General features: G+C 43.0%; 1 protein-coding gene across 2 annotated transcripts in view; it reads left to right on the top strand.

The window, feature by feature from the left end:
• ACOT9 (acyl-CoA thioesterase 9) overlaps positions 1-6,053 on the top strand; it is a 53,889-nt gene continuing 47,836 nt past the window's right edge. For both annotated transcript variants that reach the window (XM_088794908.1, XM_088794907.1), the window contains exon 1: positions 1-4,365. The gene's annotated coding sequence lies outside the window, so the exon portion shown is untranslated. The remainder of the gene's footprint in view (positions 4,366-6,053) is intronic.

The following is a 6,053-nucleotide window of genomic DNA, read 5'->3' as shown; positions in this document are numbered from 1 at the left end:
AGAAATTATACTTTAGGACATGAAAAGCTGTTTCATCTTTAGGGATGGATCATCAAAAGCATAAGGCTTTTTTGTAAATGTAAAGTATTACATTACTTTAGACTGCAATTAAAAGAGGCTGGTCAGTAACATGTAACGTATCAATCAGGCCTCATTTACAAGTGATGGTACGTACCCAACTCTTGCTTAGGCCGAAGGGGAATGACAGGAAGCAGGACTTTGTACAGGTACAATCTGAAGTACGTACTGAGTGAGAGAAAAGATGAGAGCTCATAAAGGACAGCCATTTGTTTCCTAGAAGAGCATTTTCTCCTTTTTTAAAAATCACTTTCCCCCACAGCCAACAGTATTCTCCTTGGTAGGGGGCTGCCAATCAGAGCATGCCCCCCACTTGGTCAGTATTGAGACTCAAGCCAGGCCAATCCGACTCTTTTCTCACTGGCACCAAGGAAGTCCCTTTTTGCTGGCACATCTGAGGCAATGTGCCGGTCTGGGACAATGGCTTTGACCTGGCAGGGAAGACTTAGCACATTTGAGTTTTGGGCTCTGTGTAGGCACCGCTGGCATGGCTTGCGTCCTCCCAGCCATGACTGCTTTGTACTTTTGACCATCTCAATCCCCTTCCCCTGCCCCCAAACACCACCTCTGCACACACTTGTAAGGAAAAAGGGAGACAAATGGTCAGAAAGTCTCATCTCACTCGCCACAGAAAGAAGTGGGGATAAGAAGCTCCGTGGCCAGAGATGGATGTTGGGGGTGGTAAATGCTATTTGGGAGCAGCAGAAATAGGGGTGATCATATTTGAATTCCCATGCATGTGCCCAGTGCTGCTCATTTCCAAAGAGCGAAAAAGTGATACAGATCAATAGACTGGGGCAGAGACATTCCCCTGTTGCGACAGTCATCCCAAGCCACCCCTGTCTATTTATAGGATGAAATCTATTTGCTATGCTAGCCTAAATCTATCCCAGGCTGTTACAATTTCACTCCACTGGGGCTCTTACTGAGGATCATAAAAAATTACGGTGTAGAGACCACAGAGACCCCTTTGGTTGAAGTTTAAGAGATGTGATTGTGTCTCTTTTCTTCCTGTCTAATGCTCTGTGGAAGGAGGTCCGCTCATTGGCAGTTGTACTGAATCTGCAGAGATTGCCCCCTGGAGGCCGTATGTAGAGAGGCTGAGTGGCTTTTAGGCAAAGACGGGGAATATTCCAAGGCTGTGAATGTTTATGACTTAAGATTGGTTTTGTTGGTCTTCACCTTGATCACTTTTTATTTCAAGGTTCCAAAATAGCAAGGCAGTTATTTGACAGCAAGTTGTCTTATACCACCCTCTTGTATTAATTATCTATTGCCACATAAATTACCAAATTTAGTGGCTTAATTTCTACACATCTATGACTACAGTTTCTGTCGGTCGGGAATCCGGGCGTGGCTTAGCTGGGTCCTCTGCTCAAGGCGTCAGCCGGGCTGCGTTTTCACGTGGGAGTGTGACCAAGGAAGAATCCACTTGCAAGCTCAAGTTGTTGGCGTTGGCAAAATTCATTTCTTTGACTGACTTCCTTGAATTCATTTCATTGCCTTGGCTTCTTGCTGTTGGTTAAGGCCACTCATCATTTCTAAGAAGCTGCCTGCAGTTCCTTGTCACCTGGGCTTATGCAATGTGGCTGTTTAGTTCATCAAGCCAGCATGGAGAGTAGTCTGCTAGCAAGACAGTCTTTTATTGTGAAAACCCCACATAACAAAATTTACCATCTTAACTATTTTTAAGTGTACAGTACAGTAGTGTTAACTATATGCATATTATTGTGTAATAGATCCCTAGAACTTTTTCATCTTGCAAAACTGAAACTATATACCGGGGGTGCCACAAAAAATGGTCAGCGTTGCTCAAGCAGTAGTTCGCCGTCATCAGAAGTGTTTGGACACTGGTGGTAACCACTTTGAGCACGTCTTGTAATTGCACAAGTCAAACGTGACTTGTAATCATCTTTTGTTATCGGTATATATTGAGTATTACAATTAATACAGTTTTTACCTTTCTTGAAATGTGTATACATTTTTTGGGCATCCTCTGTATATGCATTGAATAACTCCCCACTCTCCCCTCCCCCAGCCCCTAGTAACCACCATTGTACTTTCTGTCTCTATGTGTTTGACTTTGTACTTTAGATACCTCATATAAGTGGAATCAAGTATCTTTTTGTGACTGGCTTATTTCACTTAGCATAATGTCCTTAATATTTATCCATGTTATAGTCTATGACATGCATTTCCCTCTTCAAAGCTGAATAATATTCCTGTGTGTGTGTGTGTGTGTGTGTGTGTGTGTGTGTGTCTGTGTGTCTGTGTGTATGTATGTATGTACCACATTTCTTTATCCATTCATCCATGGATGGACATTTAGGTTGCTTCTACCTTTCGGCTATTACGAATAATGGTGTAATGAACATAGGAGTGCAAATATCTCTTCAAGATCCTGTTTTCAATTCTTTTGGATAAATACTCAGAAGTGGAATTGCTGACCATATGGTAGTTCTATTTTTCATTTTTTTCTGCCTCCCCACACTCCGGTTCAAGCTGCTGTTTCTCAGTCTAGTTGTGTAGGACACAGCTCCCTGGCCCTTGCTGGTATTATGAGCCTTGCGCCCCCCCCCCCCCCGCCAGTCGCCAGTCATCGGTCGGCCACTCACAGCAGCTCACGGCAGCTCTCGCTGGCTGCCGGCCGCTCATGGCAGCACACAGCGCCCACAGCAGCTCACGCCAACCTCCGGCTGCTCACGGCAGCCCAGCTCCAGGGAGAGCTGTTGTTCACAATCTTAGCTGTAGAGGGCGTAGCTCACTGGCCCATGTGGGAATCAAAATGGTGGCCTTTGGCGTTAGGAGCACGGCGCTCCAACCACCTGAGCCACTGGGCCGGACGTATTTTTAATTTTTTGAGGCACCTCCATACTGTTTTCCATAGTGGCTGCACCAATTTACATTCCTACCAGTAGTGCACGAGGGTTCTCTTTTCTCCACATCTGCACCACAACTTTTTATTTTCTGGTGTGTTTGTTGGTTTTGTTTTTGGATAGTGGTCATCCTAATATGTGTGAGGTGGTATCTCATTGTGGTTTTGATTTGCATTTCTCTGATGATGAGTGATGTGGAGCACTGTGTTGGCCATCTGTATGTCTTTGGAGAAATGTGTATTCAAGTCCTCTGCCCATTTTAAAACCAGGTTATGTTGTTGTTGAGATGTAGGAGTTCTTTCTATATTCTGGATATTAATCTCATCAGATATGTAATTTGCAAATATTTCTCCCATTCCATAGGTTGCCTTTTCACTCTGTTGATTGTTTCCTTTGATATGCAAAAGGTTTTAAATTTGATGTAGTCACATTTGTCTATTTTTTCCTTTTGTTGCCTGGTAAGAGAAAGTTTTGCATCATGTAAGATAATCATGGGAGTGACACTCTGCCACCTTCAGCCTATTCTGTTGGTTAAAAGCAAGTCACACACAGGTCCTGCCCACAATCGAGTGGAGAGGATCACACAAAGGCATAAACATCAGGAGGCAGGATTGTGGGGGCCACCTTGGAGTCTGCCTGCATTTAAAGGGCAGTAAAAACCTGCTGCTTATTCAACCTTTAACAAACCCTTATTAAGGTCTGTTTCCTGCCAAGAATTGTGCTTGGGGAATGCTGACATAAATATGGTGTTGTCCCTGCCCTCCTGGGACTTACTGTTCAACATTACAGGCCCTTGTGGTTCTTGTCATGATCGGAAGGGACCCAGCCTCCTGGAGAAAAAGGACAGGAAGAATCAGAACTGAGAGGTAGATACAGTTTGACCCATTCAATGTGACCTGCCTCCTCCAGGCAGCCCTCCCTCTCTCCCCTTCTGAAGTCATGTGCAAAGGGAAGACTCAGCTCATGGAACAAGGTTTAACTTCTCATAAATATGTAGGAAATCTGCAAAGCGCAATCAGCCATCCTTAGGCCTCTTAAAATATCAGCCCTTTGAATCTGAGTATGGTGGTTCCTCAATAAGAAGATCATAGGAAGTAATTGCCTGTTAGTGCACCAAGTATAGGACACCCCCTTTTTTCCCTGTGGCCTTTGGGTACGACAATATATTTTAAAGTTCAGAATCCAGCTTCTCATTCTTTGTACCATTCATAAATTGGCAATTAAATGTTAACAGTGAATCCAGGAAAATAGAGGATACTTCAAAGAAGGAATTGCAGGGGAGTGAACTCCCTCCAGCAGCCTCCGTGTGACCCGAGGAACAAGGAACAGTTCTGGCCCTGGTGGGAGCGGATGTTGGGTGTATTCTGCTGGAGACAACCTGAGAGCTCATTCTGGAGGTGGAGGATATGGGGTGAGTCATTCCTTTTGGGTCCATGATGGAGGTGGGAGAAGGGTACATGAAGATCACAGGACTGAGAGAACTGTAATAAATTTTAAGGTCTCCTTGAAAGATTACAGGAGAGGAGGAAGGGAGATGTGCAACTAGCATTTCTTAGTGCCTGCTACATGTGGCATGCCTTGCTTTTTTTTATATTTTGGCATTTTACAGATGTGATTTCATTTAGTCTTAATTACTATGTATTATTACTTATTTTTTTACATGTGTGCTGCTGTGTCATCTAGATTCTTTTAAATTGAAAAGATATTTGTTATAATACTACAGAGAGGGTTAATTATACGTTTCCATTCCAGAGCTACAGGGAAAATCGGGAATGAAGTCAGCCATTTAAATAAAACTGGCCTGGATGAATATAACCTGGAAGAATAAGTTTTTTTTTTCTTCAAAGCCCTCCAATCTCTATTGTTGAGGTCTCTGTCTTCTTAGAAGCATAGAATGTTAGTGTTTCTTTACTAGTCCAAATCCCTCATCTAATAGCTAAGAAAACTGAAGCCCAGAGAGGGTAATGTGGTTGTCCAAGGTCACACAGCTAGAGTTAGAAATACAACTGAGGTCTCCTGTCTCTTAGGCAAAAGATCTTTTATTACACCAGTGTGTAATTATCACCCTCATAGATCTTCTGGCAAAACCGGAAAAATTTAAATGTCATTGTATCAAATACTGTCCTAAGGCTGGAGCTTAGGCAAGCAAAATAAAAACTGTAAACATTCAATACATTTGGTCCCTTTCTCACAAATTAAGTTTTTCTAGAACATGCCTTGTTTTAGTTATAACAAAGAATGCTTGCTCTTGGCAGTTCCAGTCTACCCAATTTCTTCCTCTTCCTAAGCATTTCTTTTCTGCCTTGCACACTTGCCCCCATCCCAAGGATGGGACTTGGCAGTATGGATCAAGAATGCCTACAGCCTGAGACAAGTAAACAATCAACTTTCTAGGGGATCCCTGCCACCCTACGAGGCTGCAGGGAGCTTCCCCCATCCAGACTGCTTCACAGGAGAATTCCAGAGGCCATAGGCCTTTCTGCTCATGGAGGATTCTTTTCTGGACACCTAGTCATTGAACCTGGGACATCACGATACCATCCTTCTTTCTGAGATGAGTGCTATCCAAGTACTTTGAAAATGTTCCACAGCTCTTCATTTATGTTCTACCCTCAAGAGATAGCATACACACTCATCATCTGACAGGAAGAATGGGTTTTCCCATCCAAACAAATGACTTAGAGAATGCCAGTGTGTTAGCCTGAAGCCATAGGGTAGTTGACTCAGTAATTACTTTTTGGAAAGTGGAGCTGAGTGCACTTGTGTGGCAGCAAAAGCAGGGATTTTTTGAGGCCAGGCAAATCCCAGCACTGCCAGTTATCAGCTGTGTGATTTTGGCAAAGTTCTTAAATCTCAGTGTGCTTATCTGTAAAATGGAGTTAACAGTTTCCTCCTCTTAGGGTTATGAATATTAAATACTGTTGTAAAGCCCTTTGTAGAGTAGGTACCCTCTAAATGTTTATTCCTTTTTGTCTACCTGATAATATAAGGATTATAACAATTTTTGGATTAAGAAGAATAATTGTGAATAGTCCAATGGGAAGAGAGAAGGATTCCCCCTAAACCTATTTTTATCCTGCCCTACACAGGATCATTCTT

The sequence above is a fragment of the Rhinolophus sinicus genome, chromosome 18 (assembly GCF_057876585.1).
Source record: "Rhinolophus sinicus isolate RSI-liver-muscle chromosome 18, RSI-T2T, whole genome shotgun sequence".
In the NCBI taxonomy this organism is placed as follows: domain Eukaryota; kingdom Metazoa; phylum Chordata; class Mammalia; order Chiroptera; family Rhinolophidae; genus Rhinolophus; species Rhinolophus sinicus.
Note: the sequence above shows the minus strand (reverse complement) of the source record. Positions and strands in the feature narration are given on the sequence as shown.